This window comes from Panthera pardus, unplaced genomic scaffold, assembly GCF_024362965.1.
Source record: "Panthera pardus isolate Hobbes unplaced genomic scaffold, ASM2436296v1 HiC_scaffold_2, whole genome shotgun sequence".
NCBI classification, from domain to species: Eukaryota; Metazoa; Chordata; class Mammalia; order Carnivora; family Felidae; genus Panthera; species Panthera pardus.
The window spans coordinates 148,602,616-148,620,493 of record NW_026526765.1 but is presented as its reverse complement, the minus strand read 5'-3'; the positions used below and the strand labels follow the sequence as shown (position 1 = coordinate 148,620,493).

Sequence of the window (17,878 nt, the reverse complement as noted above, 5' to 3'; positions counted from 1 at the left end):
GGGCTCTCACCAGAACTATCAGGCAGGTATGCTCTTTCTGAGGGTGTCAACCCAAGGCTGCTGGGGTCCATTCTGCTACAGCGGGTCTAGGAGATGGGAGAGGTAGATTCCTATTCATATTGTTTCAGCACCTGGATCTAGCTATTCCTGAAAGCAGCATGCCCTGGCTTTAAAAAAAAAAAAAAATGCTTCATGAGCCAATAAATTATTTTTGCTTGAGCTGTTTGGGTTGGGTTTGCTGCCACATCTCATTGGTCAGGTTACAACTGATACAGAGGACTACTGTCCTGACATCTATGTTGGAATAAACCAGGAAGCTTTCAATGTCCAGGTGGAGCCAGTTGAGGAACTTCACCAGATCCTCTTCAGGTTCTCTCCACCATTCTAAAAGTGAAATAGCACACCATTTTCTTTCTAGCACCCAGCGTCCTCAGAGTGGTGACCTACCCTCCCTGTCGGCCAGTTCTTGGGCCTGCCGTCCCTCTCCCACGGAGGGCAGTCGGGGGATTACATGCAGTCTTCCCCACCCCCTTGATGCCCACTCTGTGCCCACATGACTCAGGGACACAAACCACAGTTGAGTGGCCATGGCAGAAGGAGGAGAGGCCAGAGGAGTGGCCAGAGCCCAACAATGAGGAAAAGGGGTAAACCAAGGTCTTAGGGTACCAGAGCTTTGCCAGGTGAGGAAGTCAGTGAGGGGCAGTTCGGGTGCAGAGTCCAGCAGGAGCCACGCTCGGAGGCGCAGTGAATGATGCTCATAGTGGGTCTTGGCCACAGGGGTGGGAGGTGAGCAGCAAAGGAGGGCCCTGAACGTAGGGCTAGACGCTCGGCCTTGACCCTGAGGCTTGGAGCAGAGGAGAGGCGCGTGGGCAGGGCGGCCCGCGGAACCGGAGGCCCCAGGAGAGGAGCTGCAAGGGCGCCGCTTGGCCAGGGCGCCCGCAGCCCCACCCCGCGGCCCGCGCGGCCCGCACTTCCCCGTGTGGCCGCGAGGGGGCGCCGCGCCGCGCTGCTCCGGGGCCGGCCGTGAGCGCACGGCGGGCTGCGCTTGGGAGCCGCGCTGACAGCGGGCGACGGGCAGCGCCCCGGGTCCGAGGCGCCGCGGCTCGCAGAGAGAGCGACGGGCGCTGTCCATGGGCCGGGCCCTGGGTCCTAGCGCGCCGGGAGCCGGTGAGTGGGGGCGCGGCCGGGCGGAACACGAGCGCTGCGGGCAAGGGCGCGGGGCTGCGGGCGCTGGGGAGGGGCTGCGGGCGGCGGCGGGGCGCGGGTGCCGAGGCGGGAGGTGCGGGGCGGCGAACGGGCGGGGACCGCGGGCGTTCGGGCCGCGGCGCGGGGACGCGCGGGCCTGACCCGGAGCACAGGTGCGCGCGCGGGTGACAGTGCGCGTGGCCGGCCGGTTGGCGGGCCCCGGAGACGCGGCGCGCGGGAGTGTGCGGCCGGAGCGGCTGGGGGGGGGGGGGGGGGGACGGCGGGAGGGGGCTGCAGGGTGCGTGCGCCAGGGCGGCGGCGGGGAGGCCACCGGCGGAGGGCACACCCCCCCGGCCGCCCGCCGGGGCGAGAGACTGGCTCTGCTGCACGCCCCCCGCCACTCACTCGGGGTGAGCAGCCACCTCCTGCCGCCACCAGAGTGGCAGAAAAAGCCAGCCTGGACCCAAGGCCTCCACCCCGCGCTGGACCTCAGTTTCCCGGTCTATGAAATGGGAACAGCTGACCTGCCGGTTGCTTGTGAATGAGAGAAAGAGGGTGTTGTCTCTGAAGCTGGGATCGGATTGAGGAAAGGATCAATGCTACGATCAGAGAGCCTGCAGGGACAGTGGAGTCAGCTTGGGATTCTGAGTGGTGCCTCACACGGTGGCAGCGGACAGGGTCAGGGGACCCCTAGTCCACTCCTCTCTGTGTTCAGGTAGGGAAAGGCAGGCCTGGAGGGGAGGTGGTGAGGTGTGCTCCCAACCCTGTCCCATGCTCTGCTCTGTATAGGGGGCAGTGTGGAGAGAGCAGACTTGGCAGCTTGGGGTCGTGGTGGAGGGGCTCACCCTAGCCTCTTCCCTCCTGCCTCCTGGGCCCCTGAGGCAAATGACCTGCTGGGCTTCAGTAGCCCAAGAAGCACCCTGGGGAGTGCCGGCAACAGCTGTGTCCTCATCTTACCATGGAAATAACTAAGGTTTGGGGAGGTGACAGGACTTATTCAAGGTCACAGGACTAGGAATTGACAAAGCTGGCTTTCCAACCACGGAAGCCATACTCCAGCCGTTATGCCCGGTGACCTGGGTGAGGTTGTCCACTCCCTCACCCAGGGCATTCACTGAGTCCCTATTGTGTGCTGTCTGCTCCCAGCCCCAGTAAGTGCTTAGGGAAGCTGAACAAGTAATTGAAGACTGAGGTCATGGCCGAGGATACCTGCTAGGAAGAAAACAAAACAGAGTTATTGCAGAGAGAGAGACTGGGGTGGGGGCTGAGACTTAGCCTGGTAAGGGGAGGATCAGGAAGGGTCCCTGAGCAGTGACCACTAGCTGTGATGCAGTTACAAGGTGGGAGCCCACTGAAAAGTTCTGAGGGAACAGCAGATGCGAGGCCCCTGAGGCAGACACAGGTGGTGGGTGGAAGGAGCTGGAACAGAGCTGTGAAGTTTGGGTTTTTCTCTGGGTGCGATGCACAGTCCCAGTGGGAGGGGGGAAGGGGAGAGGGTAGAGATTACAGTTTGTGTACTGCAAGGATGCCCCCCCACCCCAAGTGGGTAGAGAGGACTTGGGGCAGGATAGGGAGTAAGCAAGGAGGAGGCTGCTGGAGTCCACCAAGGATTTTCGAGGAGGAGCAAACCAACCCAATGTGGAGTCACCCTCACCCCAGTGGGGCTGCAGCCACGTGGAGGCTTCCTCCCTCCTCACAGGGCAAGGAGGGCATGAGTATGGAGGGGCTTTCTGCAGGTGGTGGGGTTGCCAGCGGTAGTGGCCAGAGGAGCCTGGTTTGGGCTAAAGCAACTGCCCCACTCCTGGCATGTCCCCAGTGGGCCCCCGCTGCTCTCAGACCTCCCCATGGAAGCAGGGCACCTGCCGGGACTTCACAAAGATAGGAGAGGGTGTTGCTGGATACTTGGGCTGGGTGTTTAGGCTGGTCTCTCTGCGTCCTTTTGACATGTCCCTAGAGGTCTTGGCGCGTTGTTCCAGCTCTCACTTGTATTTTGACCCAGACCTAGAGTCAGCCACTTCTCCAAGAAGCCTCCGTACCTCTGAGTGGGGGGTGGGCTTCAGAAACTAGTATCTGGACTTTCAATGTGCTCAGAGTGCTTGGCGTCATTGTCTCTAGGCCTTCTCAGTGCACCGAGGCAAGAAATCAGGTTTTTGTTTTTTAACTAAAAATTTGTATTTTCATCTTCCTCCCACAGTAAGAACCTGGTTCTCCCCAAACATCAACATAGGTAATCATTTGCTTAGTCTTAGAATATATCCCAAAGAGTTTTAGAGTCACTACATCCAAACCACTGCTTACCAAAACCTACCAGGTCAAGTTCAGGATGTCTTTGGGTGTGTAGTCGGCCCTATGTGAGCATGTTATCAGTTTGTTTATACCAATAGCTTCAGCTATTTCTGTTTGCATGAGATTTGGGTTTTTTTTTCCTTTTTAGTGTTTATGATATAATTTTATTTTTTGAGTACGTAAAACATTTACATGGTTCAATGCCAAAATTTCAAAAAAAAAAAAAGCTATACCAAGAAGTCTCAATCCGGTCCCTGATTCTTCCTCCTTGTTCCTACACTGGGTGTAACCACTTAAAACCGTTTCTGGTTTATTCGTCCATTTATGCGTTATCACAAAATTAACATATCCATCTCTTTTGCACCTTGCTTTTTGCAATTAAAAATGTCTCCTTACCGTTAATAGAGACTTTCCTCTTGGTTTTGTACAAGGACCTACTCTACGGAGTGGCTGTATCATACTTGTGTGTATCAGGCTTGTGCCCTGCAGAGGGACACTTGGTTTGTTCCAGGCCTTTGTTATTACAATCAGTAGGTGAAGGATAGCCTCACATACATGTTGTTTCCATTTGTGAAGGTGTATCTTTAATTCCTAGGAATAAATATGTATTTGTTTTGTTAGCTACTCCCAAATTCCCCTTTCCCCAGCAGTAAATGGCTGTGTCTGTTTCCCCTGCAACCTCTCTCAGAGCCAGGAAATAATATTTCAGTGTGTTTTAATTTACCTTTCTATTATGAATGCAACTGGACATCTTTGTATACGATTTCAAGTCACTTAACTATTTTTTCTGTCAATTGCCTGTCTATTTTGCCCGCTTCCTATTGGATTTTTGGTCCTTTTTCCCCCTTGGATTGAAGTTTGTTTAAATACATAGATTAGTGCTTTATCTATTATTATTATCTTTTTTGCAAGTGTTGCTCCCAGTTTTTTAAAAATTTTGTTTATGGCAGGTTTTGCCAGTAAAAGCTTTCTATTTTCACATAGTTGATTTAATTATTCTTTTATTGCATCTAGATTTTGAATCCTAGTTAGAAAGACTGTTCTTATATCTGATTGTATGGAATCTACCCATGTTTGGTTTTTTTTTTAAGTTTTTTTATTTTGAGAGAGAGAGAGTGAGCAGGGGAGGGGCAGAGAGAGAGAGGGAGAGAGAGAATCCCACGTAGGCTCTGAGCTGTCAACACAAAGGCCCATGCGGGGCTTGAACTCGTGAACCCTGAGATCATGACCTGAGCTTAAATCAAGAGTTGGATGCTTAACTGACTGAGCCAGCCAGGCGCCCCTACGTGTGTTTTCTTTTCTTTTCTTTTTTTTTAAGGTTTTATTTATTTTTGAGACAGTGAGAGACAGAGCATGAACAGGGGAGGGTCAGAGAGAGGGAGACACAGAATCTGAAACAGGCTCCAGGCTCTAGCTGTCAGCACAGAGCCCGACGCGGGGCTCGAACTCACGGACCGAGAGATCATGACCTGAGCTGAAGTTGGCCGCTTAACCGACTGAGCCACCCAGGCACCCCATCCCTACGTGTGTTTTCTAATGCTTGTTTGGTTCATGGATCCAATTGAATCTTCTTCCAAATGTCTGTCTCTCTATCCCAGCACTATGTATTGAAGAGGCTGTCTTTTCCCCAGTGATCTGAAATGCACCCGTGTCATATAATAAACACCCAAATGCATTGGACCTAATTCTGGGCTTTCCAGTCTGTCTCACTAGCTCTGCCTCTTCATGTGCTGGTCCCCCATGGTGGGCATTGTAAAGGCGTCATTATGTTGCATGTGTGTGTGCAAACGGCAAGGAAGGGCTTCATCCACAATTGTTGCAATAGGAGGGAGAGATTGAACTCAACTCCCATTACTGTGTTTGAATATCTGGTAGAGTTAGACCTCCTCTGTCTGCTTCCGTGTCTGGGCATCCTAGCTATTCCTGCGTGTGGCCACTATCTTTTGTTGGGATATCACATTTACAGACAAACTTCAGAGTAATTGACACCGTTATCAAGTTGAGCCATCTTATCCAAAACCAAGGAACATCTTTCTGTGTGTTCAAGACTACTTAGTCTTGGGGCGCCTGGGTGGCTCAGTCGGTTGAGCGTCTGACTTGGGCTCAGGTCATGATCTCACAGTTCGTGAGTTCATGCCCCGCGTCAGGCTCTGTGCTGACAGCTCAGAACCTGGAGCCTGCTTCTGATTCTGTGTCTCCCTCTCTCTCTACCCCTCCCTAACTTGTGCTCTATCTCTCAAAAATGAATAAACATTAAAAAAAATTTTTTTTAATAAAAAAAAATACTATTTAGTCTTATTTGTTCAAGACCGCTTTCAGGAGCATTTTGAAGTTTTCCTCACATGTTTTTATTAAGTTTATTCATGAGGTTGTGGCTTTGTTTGTTGTTATTATAATTTTTTTCTTCCATCCTGTCTAGAATGGGTCAGTGTGTGTATGTGTGTGTATGTGTGCTGTTTTGTGTGCACCTACCTCACTGAATTTATTTTGTTATTAGTTTCAGCATTAATCCTTTTAGAGAGTTTAGGGATTCTATCATCTGAAACTTGAAATAGTTTGACTTCTTCTTTACTGATTTTTATGCATCTACTTGCTTTCTCTTATCTAATTAAATTGGCTAAATACCTCCCATTCAATATTTTTTTATTTTTTTTAAGTTTTTATTTATTGGGGCACCTGGGTGGCTCAGTCGGTTAAGCCTATGACTTCAGCTCAGGTCATGATCTCGTGGCTCATGAGTTCGACCCCGAGTCAGGCTCTGTGCTGACAGCTTGGAGCCTGGAGCCTGCTTCGGATCCCGTGTCTCCCTCTCTCTCTGCCCCTCCCCCACTCACGCTCTGTCTCTCTCTCAAAAATAAATAAACATTTAAAAAAACTTTTTAAAAACATGTTAAGTTTTTATTTATTAATTGAGAGAGAGGGAGGGAGAGAGCACAAGTGGGGGAGGGGCAGAGACAGAAGGAGAGAGAAAATCCCAAGCAGGCTCCACACTGTCAGCACAGAGTCCCATGTGGGGCTCGAGCTCCAGAACTGAGAGATAATGACCTGAGTCGAAATCAGAAGTTGGACATTCAACCGACTGAGCTACCTGACACCCTTCCCATTTAATATTAAATATTAGGTATAATGGGCCTCCTTCCCTTGTTCCTGAGGTTAGTAAAAAAAGTCTCTAGTACTTCTCCTGTTACAGGAGATGCTGACTTTAGCACCCCCCCCCCCCCCCCCGCAAAATAAAACCAACACCAGCCAGGATGTTACATGGAAGGTGATGGATGATACACATCCATCCTTTGGCCACATGTGTTAACATGTTGTATTGTGTTGGTTGATCCCTAGCCTGTTCTAGTGTTAGTTTTCTTCATTGTATAAATTGTCAAATAGTCAATTTAAAAACTTCTGTAATAGGGGCTTTCTATCTTTTAAATTATTGTTACCTAAAGTCAATCCAGATTTTGTGGTTTTTACACTGTTCAACACAAAAGTGAATAACATTCTGCCTTGCATGTCAAAAAAGAGAGAGAGAGAGAGAGGTACTGACTTTAGAAAAGAGATAGGGAGATGTATGTATGTATATGTGGGGGTACACATTAATTCCTATTTTATTGGGTGGTTTCTTAAAATCAAGAATGAATATTGATTTTCATTGAAGACCTATATGGAGATAATTATATGATATTTCTCTTAGCACTGTTAATAAGATGAATCTTTTATTTTTATTTTTTTATTTTTTTAATGTTTTATTTATTTTTGAGAGAGAAAGAGAATGCATGCAAGCAGGGGAGGGGCAGAGAGAGAAGGAGACACAGAATCTGAAGCTGGCTCCAGACTCTGAGCTGTCAGCACAGAGCCCAATGCAGAGCTCAAACGAACCCATGAATCGCAAGATCATGACCTGAGCCGAAGTCGGATGCTTAACCGACTGAGCCACCCAGGTGCCCCCCACCTTTTTTTAAATACAGAAGTCTTCATAAACTTACCTCTCTTCTTGTGCAGGGGCCATGCTAATCTTCTCTATATTGTTCCAACTTTAGTATATGTGCTGCCAAGGCAAGCACGATAAGATTAATCATACTAATGGATTTCCTGATACCAGGTCCAGGATGAGAGGATAAGGCAAACAATAAGACACAAAATTTATTAAATATGAATATTAAGCCATCCTTGCCTTCCTGAAATGGAAGCCACTTGGGCATGATATATTATGTTTCAATATGATTGTGTTAGGCATCTGGATGTGAGGTCCAGGTGTGGCTTTGCTGGGTTCTTACTGGTGTTGGCCAGGACTAATCCTCATCTAGAGGCTGAGGTAGGAATGGATCTGCCCTTCTACCTATGTGGTTGCCAGCAACACTCACCTTTTTTTAGTTGCAGGACGAGAGCTTATTGCCATATTCTGTTGGTTAGAGAAAAGTCAATGGTTCCATCCACACTCCAGGGCGTGAACTCCAGGAGATAGGGATGGCAGGTGCTTTAGTCCATCCAGCACAATGGTGTTAGATTTGGTTTGCTGATAGTTATTTTTACTAGTTTTCCTAGTCATTCCTTGGTTTGATAAAGTGTAGCTTCTGACAGGTTCTTCAAGAAGGACTCATGAGTATGACGTTCCCTGATTCATTTCATGTTGACATTGTTTTCTGTCCTCTTGATACCTGAAGGATAGTTTGGCTGGTTATAAAATCCTAGCTCACACTTGCTTTCTTTGAATTCATTATAACGTTGCTCTGGGTTGTATTGCTTACATGCAGTTGTCAAGAAGTCTGATGTAAACACACTTTTCTTCCTTTTATGAGTCACTTGATCATTTTTCCTGGAGCTCCAGAAGATTGTTTTTTTCTTTACCTTTAAAGTCTGATCATTTTACTAAGAAATATCTTGGAGTTGCCCATTCAGTATCGATTTTCTCAAGTGCACTGGGCAAGGGGTGGGGGGAAGTTGACTATGCAGATTCAAGTCTGCTTTTATTTCCAGAAAGATTTCTTGGAAAATCATTATGCTGCTAATTATGTTGTTTTTCTTCCAATGCTATGTCTATACACTAGATCTTTTTTGCCCATCTTCTGTATCTATCACTTTCTATATAATCCTCTTTGCTACTGTTTTTATTTAATTTTGGTTTTATGGTTGTTTTCATTCATGTCCTCAATGAACTTTATTAAAATTTCAGTCAAATCTATTCTCCCTAAAAGAGCGTCTAGTTTAGTGTTCATTTCTGAGATGATGTTGTGTTTTTCATTTTCTCTCCTGAGTTTGGGAATTCTAGTTTTGTGTGTACCTTTTTTGTGTGTGTCCATTTCTGTTTTGAGTTTTCAAGTTTATATGTAAGGTATTTTGTCACATCTTAGACGCTTTCGTAAGGCTATTCAAGTCAGGATTCTGTGTTACATTATTCCCATGTAAATTAGTTTGTGGGGAGAATGATTGTCAGCCCCTTATATTGCTTTTGTATAGATACTGTTTGTTACACTCCGTTAACATAGAAGTGTCTTGGGGAGCCTGGGTGGCTTAGTTGGTTAAGTGTCTGATGAATGATTTTGGCTTAGGTCACAATCCCATGGTTTGAGGAATTGAGCCCTGTGTCTGGCTCCAGGCTGACAGCATGGAGCCTGCTTAAGATTCTCACTCTCCCTCTCTGCCTCTCCCCCCACCCCAAAATAAATAAATAAACTTAAAAAAGAAAAAGAAATGTCTTTATGTTTGCAGGTAGTGGGAATAATAGACCAATCATAGGCTAGCGTTGGGGATTTGGGTAACATCAGATTTCTTAGTTCAGGAGTGCCCTCTTCTGTTGGTTTAAGGACTCCTTTACTTGGAATCTTACCTGGTGTGGGATGGTTTGGTGTCTGCCAAATTTACCATTCACTTTTGCTTCTATAGGCCTTTGATTTCCCCATACTACTTTTTTTTTTTACCCTATCCATTTACCCCCAACCCTCTAAAGGCCTCCACCTCTGAGCCACATCCTCTAGAAGCAGGACCTTTCCAAGACAGCCAACCCTGGTCCTGCATGCTTTCTGTCCCTTTTGAATCCCCCCAGAATCCAGTGCTGCCTCTCACCTGGTCTCACATCTGCTCTCAGAACTGCCCCACTCTAGTGGGACTTTCTCCTTCTGGTGTCATTTTGTCTAAATTCTTGGCCCCAGTTCCCTGCTCCTCTTTCCCACCTGGTCTCTGCCCGACCTGCCATGCCAGCGGTTCTCTGGAGCGGGCTCTGCAGGTGGGGTCTCTCACCTCGCTCACACCAACTACAGGTGGGCAGCAGCCTGTCTCCTGGTCACGCTCTAGGCCCCATTGTGGGTGGTTTTATTTGTGGTCTTGGTCAGTCTGTATGGAGAAGTTTGCCTTTAGGTGGCTGCCATTATCTACAGGGACTTGGAGATGTCCCCAAGCTTTTTATTCAGAAAACTTCGTATGGAATTGTGTACACCCCACTTCAATCCATTCCTCATTAACATCTGGCAGTGTGTGTTTTATCTCAGCCCTCATAACTTTAGCTGAACCATTTAAGTGTAAGTGTTTCAGTATCTCCTTAGGACAAGGACGTTCTACAAAACCTGAGGTCGGGTGTCACACCCAAGAAACATTAACACAAAAACATTTCTCTTATACAGCCCATATTCAACTTTTCCCAGTGGCCCCAGTAATGTCCTTTTGGGCCTTATTTTTACATCTGGGATCCAATCAATGATCAAGCGTTGCACTTGTTTGTCATGTTTATTAAAGTCTTTTAATCTACCACAGTCCCTCCATATTGTTTGTCTGTCTTTCCTGGTGTCATGAAGGCTCCACATCAGTTTTCTCCCATAATCTGGATTTCTTGGACTCTTTCCTCAAAACTCGATTCAGGCAAAGTGTTTTGGGTTGAAGTTGTTTTAAAATTACAGACAGGGGGGCTCGTGGGTGGCTCAGCCAGTTAAGTGTCAGACTCTTGATCTCAGTTCAGGTCATGATCTCGTAGTTGTGACATCAAGCCCCACATTGGGCTCTGCACTGACAGAATGAAGCCTGCATGGGATTCTCTGTCGCCCTGTCCCCTTACCCTTACCCCACTCATGCTCTCTCTCTTTCTCTCTCAAAATAAGTAAATAAACATGTATAAAAAATAAAATTAAATTAAATTAAGTTAAATTAAATTAAAATAAAATAAAATAAAATAAAATAAAATAAAATAAAATAAAATAAAATAAAATAAAATAAGGGCGCCTGGGTGACTCTGTTGGTTAAGCATTAAACTTCAGTTCAGATCATGATCTCACAGTTGGTGGGTTCGAGCCCCTGTCAGATTCTGTGCTGACAGGTCAGAGCCTGGAGCCTGCTTTGGATTCTGTGTCTCCCTCACTGTCTCTGCCCCTCCCCTGCTAGGCTCTGTCTCTCTTTCTCTCAAAAATAAATAAATATTTTTAAAAATTTTTTAAATAAATAAAATAAAGTTACAGACAAGGATGCATACCTAGGAAGAGAAGTCCACCCCATATTCTGCCAGCCCATCCTGTACCCTCCTGGGGGCTGGACAGGGGCCAGCAGCAACGTGGGGAGGGGCTGTTGGGAGAAGAGTCCAGGGCCTTGGGGCTGCAGGCTTTACTGGGGTGTCCTGTGGTACTCTTGGGCTCCGGTCTCAGTTTCCCTTCCCACCCTCCTGTCTTCCTTCCTGGTCCCCTTCCTGTCACTGTGCCCTCCCAGCAGGCTGCCTGGCCTATGCACCAGGCTCTGCCTTAGCGGGTTCCTTCTTTTGGGAAAGGTGCTCACCATTTCATGCAGACCCCACAAAGATTCCTCCAGGAACCAGAGGTAGCAGAAGATGCCCACATCACCAAGGCCAGGCTTTGAACCCCTTGCTTCCTCGCTGGGGGACTGCTCTTACACTCCCAGGATCACCCTGCGTTCCAGACACAAAATGGGGCTCATAATGGCAGTGTCTGGTGCAGAGAAGGCCTCCACTCTGTGTTCATTTCCTTCCCTTCCTGGAGACCCAGCATGTGTGCGTCACTTTCAGTAATAATAGCAAGAGTGGGGCCTGGCGCTCCCTTGCCCAGCAGAGCTCTGTGGGCTCCCAAAGGAGCCTTCTCATGCATGTCATGTCTATCTCCATTGCTTCCTTTTTTTTTTTTAAGTTTATTTATTTATTTTGAGAGAGAGAAAGAGGTGCAAGCGGGGGAGGAGCAGACAGAGAGAAGCAGAGAGAGAGAGAACCCCACATAGGTTCTGTCAGCACAGAGCCCAACACAGGGCTCAAACTCACAAACAGAGAGATTATGAGTGGAGATGAAACCAAGAGTCAGACACTTAACTGACTGAGCCACCCAGACGCCGCTGTCTCCATGACTTCTGGAAGGCCTTACTACCCAGTCCACTGCCACCTGGCCATCAAGGATGCCCCAAACCCCAAGCCACGTAAACTCAGCCAGGGAGAGTCTTATGGACTAATCTGTGAAAGGCCCATGACTGGGGATGGAAGGAGTGCTCAGTTTTATTATTTTTGGAGAAAGCTAACACAGGCTCCAATATTGCCAGTTAACAGCCTTTCCATCCTGCACCAGGATCATCCTAATTGGTGAATTCCTGCTTTACACGAAACAGATCTCACCAAGAGTGGGAAGGAGCGCAGCCTCTTGAAACCAGCAAAACACTGCCCCCTGCAGAGTAAAGATTTCCTTGACTTATTTGGTCAGTATATTGTTCATTTTTAAGTTTATTTATTTTGAGAGAACCAGTGCAAGTGGAGAAGGAGCAGAGAGAGAGAGGGAGAGAGAATCCGAGCTCCGAGCTGTCAGTACAGAGCCCGACGCAGGGCTCAAAGCCACAACTGCAAGATCATGACCTGAGCCAAAATCAAGAGTCCGATGCTCAACCAAATGAGCCACCCGGGGAACCCCGGTTCTCTCATTTCGTGAAGCAGACGGAGGTTGCTGTGACAAGTGCCTGAGGCCACAGGTACACGGTGGCCCTGTGTGGGTGCTCCAAGCATCAGAGAGAAGTGACCCTTTCATTATTATTATTTAGCCAAACTCTGTTGCTTTTGGATGCTGTTTGGATTTAAAAACAAACAAATGAATGGGACACCTGGGTGGCTCAGTCAGTTAGGTGACTCTTGATTTCAGCTCAGGTCATGATCTTTCAGTTTCCTGAGTTTGAGCCCCACGTTGGGCTCTGCGCTGGCAGCACGGAACTTGCTTTCTCTCCCCTTCTCTCGGTGCCCCTCCCCACCACTCTCTCAAAATAAATAAAGTTAAAAAATAAAAAAGATGAGAAAACAGAGGTTCAGGGACATAAGGGGACCTCACAGGGTCATCCAGACCATGCGAGCCTTAGAGCTTGGTCTGTGTGTTTATTTCTGAGATGTTTGCATTCAGGGCTGTTCACATTCAGATGTTTACATTTAGGTGGTGTGACCTGCCTGCTCCTTCTGTCTTCATGGGGCCTCCACTCTGCTGAGCCACCCAGCTGTCCATCCATCTGACCACTGGACAGACATGTGCTAAGCAGCCAGGAGTGCCTGTCTGAGTGCTTACTATCTATCAGGCAGTGTGTGCCACGTTGTTTTTTAAACATTACCTCACAAGAAAGGAAATAAATAAAATAGAAAGCAAAAGAGAAAAAACCCTTTGAAAAGATTAATAAAATTGATCAAGTCTTAGCAAGACTGCCTAGAAGAACACACAAGTTACCCAAATCCCACAGACATTAGAAGGATAACAGATTTTTATGAGGAACTTTATACCAGTACATTTGATAAAAGGGACAAATGCCTTAAAAGACGTAACTTCCCAAAACTGACACAAGGAGAAATAGAAAATCTATTTCTGTTAAAGGAATTTAATTTATAATTTTTTTAATGTTTATTTATTTAATGTTTAGAGAGTGGGGGGAGAAGGAGAGAGAGAATCCCAAGCAGGCTCCCATTCAGTATGTTTGCCTTTTAGTTTTGTTGATTGTTTTCTTTGCTGTGCAGAAGCTTTTTATTTTGATGTAGTCCCAAGAGTTTGTTTTTGCTTTCGTTTCCCTTACCTCAGGAGACATATCTAGTTAGAAGGTTCTACAACTGATGTCAGAGAAGTCACTGCCTGTGTTCTCTTCTACAATTTTTATGGTTTTAGGTCTCAAATTTAGATCTTTAATCCATTTTGAGTTTATTTTTGTGTATGGTGTAAGAAAGTGGTCCACTTTCTTTCTTTTGCACGTAGCTGCTCAGTTTTCTCAACACAATTTGTTGAAGAGACTGTCTTTTTCCCATTGCATATTCTTTCCTCCTTTGTCAAAAATTAATTGACCATATAATTGTGGGGTTATCTCTGGGCTTTCTATTCTGTTCCATTAACCTATGTGTCTGTTTTTGTGTCAGTACCATACTGTTTTGATTGCTACAGCTTTGTAATATAACTTGAAGTCTGGGATTGTGATACCTCCCATTTTGTTTTTCTTTTTCAAGATTACATTGGCTATTCAGGGTCTTTTCTGGTTCCATACAAATTTTAGTATTGTTTGTTCTAGCTCTGTGAAAAACGTTGGTGGTATTTTGATAGGGATGGCTTTAAATGTGTAGATTGCTTCAGGTAGTATAGACATTTTAACAATATTTGTTCTTCCAATCGTGAGCATGGAATGTCTTTCCATTTCTTTTTGTCTTCTTCAATTTCTTTTATCAGTGCTGTATAGTTTTCAGAGTACAGATCTTTCTTCTCTTCGGTTAAGTTTATTCCTAGGTATCTTATTATTTTTTGTGCAATTATAAATGGGATTATTTTATTGACTTCTCTTACTGCTGCTTCATTATTAGTGTATATAAATGCAATGGGTTTCTGTACATTGATTTTATGGTGCAAACTTGCTAAGTTCATTTATCAGTTTTAGTAGTTTTTTGGTGGAGTCTTTAGGCTTTTCTATTTAGGGTATCATGTCATCTGCAAATAGGGACAGTTTTACTTCTTCCTTACCAATTTCAATGCTTTTTATTTCTTTTTGTTATCTTATTGCTGTGGAGGGGACTTCCAGTACTATGTAGAATAAAAGTGGTGAGTGGACAGCCTTGTCTTGTTCCTGCCCTCAGGGGGAAAGCTCTCAGGTTTTCACCACTGAGGATATGTTAGCGGTGGCATACCACATTGTCTTTATCCATTCGTCCATCAGTGGGCACTTAGTTTGTTTCCATATCTTGGCTATTGTAAATAATGATACAATAAACATGGGGGCGCAGATATCTTTTCAAGTTAGTGCTTTTGTTTCTTTTGGGTAAATACCCACTAGTGTAATTACTGGATCATAAGGTGGTTCTATTTTTCATTTTGTGAGGAACCTCCATCCTGTTTTCCAGAGTGCCTCCACCAGTTTGCATTCCCACCAACAGTGCACACAAGTGCTCCCTTTTCTCCACATCCTCACCAACACTTGTCATTTCTTGTCTTTTTGATACTAGCCATTCTGACAGGTGTGAGCTGCTATCTCACTGTACTTTTTTTTTTTAATTTTTTTAATGTTTATTTATTTTTGACAGAGAGAGAGACAGAGTGCGAGGAAGGGAGGGGCAGAGAGAGAGGGAGACACAGAATCTGAAGCAGGCTCCAGGCTCTGAGCTGTCAGCACAGAACCTGACGTGGGGCTCAAATCCACAAACATGAGATCATAACCTGAGCCGAAGTCAGATGCTTAACCAACTGAGCCACCCAGGCACCCTAATCTCATTGTACTTTTGATTTGCATTTCCCTGATGATGGGTGATGTTGAGCATCTTTTCGTGTGCCTGTTAGCCATCTGTCTGTCTTCTTTGCAAAAGTATCTATTCAGATCCTCAACCCAGATTTTAAAGTTAAAGTGTAAGTGATCATTAACCATTAATTAATCATAATTAATCCATTCTAATTGTATTGTTTGGGTGCTTTTTGCTATTGAGTTATATGAGTTAGATAAAATATTCTTAATGAATTTTTTAAAAATTGCGGATAGTGGGAATGATGGAAGTGGGATGGGTAGGGAGGATGGCCCAGGTGGACGAAATGGAGGGATTGATCATGTTTCCCTGCCTGATTGGGTGGAGGGCCTCTAGGCATCTAACTTGTTATCATGCTTCATAACATATATGTTACAGGTAATCTTTTTACATAGCAACCATTACATAATAAAATCACTTTTTTTTTTTTTAGTTTATTTTGAGAGAGACAGAGAGCATGAGTGAGGGAGGGGCACAGAGACCCAGAATCCCAAGGAGGCTCTGCACCATCAGCATGGAGCCCAACTAGGGGCTTGAACTCATGAACCATGAGTTGATGACCTGAGCCAAAACTAAGAGTCGGACACCTAACCAACTGGGCCACTTAGGCGCCCATGTAACAAAATCACTTTCAGTGAATGCAAAATATTAAAAGGAGTTCTCATATTTTCTTCCCATACTCCTCATGTTGGTCTGTGCTATGGGACACCATTTGCCCTTGGCAGACCACTAAGTTCATCCAACCGCGAGGTCACCAGCCCCCACACGCCCCCCGCCCCTCTGCAGCAGGCCCAGGGCATCCCTGAGCTCACACCCCAGTGAAGGAGGGCTGCAGGTGGGGACAACTCAAGGGAGGCTCCCTGGGGGCGCCCATGCCCTGGCTGCTCTGGAGGGGGTCAACCAGGAGCCCAGGCAGAATGTTGGTGGTCAGGTAGGAGGGGAGGAAGGAGCAAGGGTCCAGGCCCCCAGTATCAGAGACTTGGGCAGTATGGCTGTGTGCAGCTTGAGGACAGACACTAGACCACTGTCACTACCTGCATGCACACAGCCTGGGGGTGTGGCATGGGGTGTATGGGAGGGTTCTGGGCCTTCTTACCTTCTTTTTGTTTTAGTGTTTATTTATTTTGGAGAGAGAGAGAACGTGAGCTGGGGAAGTACAGGGGTGGGGACTGGACAGGGGATCTGAAGCAGGCTCTGCACAGAACCCAATGTGGGGCTCAAACTCACGAACTGTGAGATCATGACCTGAGCTGAAGTCAGATGCTCAACCAACAGAGCCACCCAGGCACTCCTGGGCCTTCTTACCTTCTTAAGCCATTTCCTGGCTTCCTTGTCAACCCTCAGCATACACAAACACAACAAAAGCAGGCAGAGGAGCCAGGAGAAAAGGGCTGGGGCTCTGGACTGGGTCACACACCCAGACCCACCCTGGGCAGGTGACGGCGGGGGGGCGGGTGGGGGGCGGGGGGTGGCTGGCTCTGATCCTCAGAGGTTAATTGTGCATTGAAGGCCCGCACTATTGTGACATATCCCCAGAGAAATGAACTCCCTAGTCCTTTCGAGTTTAATGGTGGTGCCCTTCAGTCACCCAGGGGCACTGTGTCCTGACCACGCCAGGGGCTTTCACAGCTCAGCAGTTCTGATACTAGGGCTGTTCTGACAAGCCCCTTCAGAATCAAACATTGCACACTTGGTGGTTTGTGTGAATGTGTGCAAGGGGATTGTGGAAAGGGTTAAAGACACTGAGGTGACAGAGTGTGTGACAGCTGCTCCGGGCGTGAATTGCAGGCCCTCGGTGGCCTGCGGATTGAAAACAGATGTTTTTGCATGAACGCAGCCAAATTGTATTAGCACTTTGGATGATGAAAAGGGCTTTAAGTGTCTGCATGTTGCAGTTCTGAAATGTTTGCTGGGGAAAATGTCCTTATATTTTGCAAACAGCAAGTGTAAAGGGGGTGGGGGACAAATTAGGTTATTGGCTGTAACCAATTTCAGGAGCAGAGTTGTTGACAGATGCACATTGCGTGTAATAAACTGATCAGCAGTGTTGCCACTCACCTTAATGAGGACGCCTGTGTCCCTGCTGCCGTCTTCGTCCCTGGCTCAGTCAGGGAGGGCAGCCCAAGGTCACACAGCACCCATGTCTCATGGGACTTTCAGGCAGAAAGTCATAGGCTTGCCTCTCTTTTCTTTTCTTTCTTTTTAGAAAATTTTTTTAAATGTTTTTTATTTATTTTTGAGAGAGAGAGAGAGAGAGAGAGAGAGAGAGAGAGAGTACTAGTAAGGGAGGGGCAGAGAGGGAGGGAGACACAGAATCCAAAGCAGGCTCCAGGCTCCAAGCTGTGCAGAGCCTGATGCGGGGCTTGAACCCACAAACCATGAGATCATGACCCAAGCCAAAGTCGGATGCTCAACTGACTGAGTCACCCAGGCGCCCCTCTTTTCTCTTCTAACTTTTTCTTACGGAAAATTTCAAAAACTTAAACATGCAAAGAATAGGGCAAACATGACCCGCCACCACGTACCCGTGTCCCAGCTCCTCTGCTAAACTCACAGCTCATTTTCCTCCGTGTGTGCGCCCAGCCTGCCCCTTCCCTGCCGTGACTCCGGTGTGGAGGGCTTGTATTTGTATAAGCACCACGCCACTGACACACCTAATGAATGAATAACAAGTTCTTAATATCGTTTAAAAGCCAGTCCATAATCAGA

General features: G+C 46.7%; 1 protein-coding gene and 1 non-coding gene across 2 annotated transcripts in view; one reads left to right on the top strand and one right to left on the bottom strand.

Moving 5' to 3' along the window:
• Positions 1–1,010: 1,010 nt before the first annotated feature.
• The window catches only part of RASGEF1C (RasGEF domain family member 1C), an 88,682-nt gene continuing 71,814 nt past the window's right edge, over positions 1,011–17,878 (top strand). Inside the window, exon 1 of the mRNA XM_019469697.2 lies at positions 1,011–1,167. The gene's annotated coding sequence lies outside the window, so the exon portion shown is untranslated. The remainder of the gene's footprint in view (positions 1,168–17,878) is intronic.
• Positions 7,421–7,526, bottom strand: LOC128778407 (U6 spliceosomal RNA). Its single transcript, XR_008423998.1, has one exon. It is a non-coding gene; the product is annotated as a U6 spliceosomal RNA (small nuclear RNA).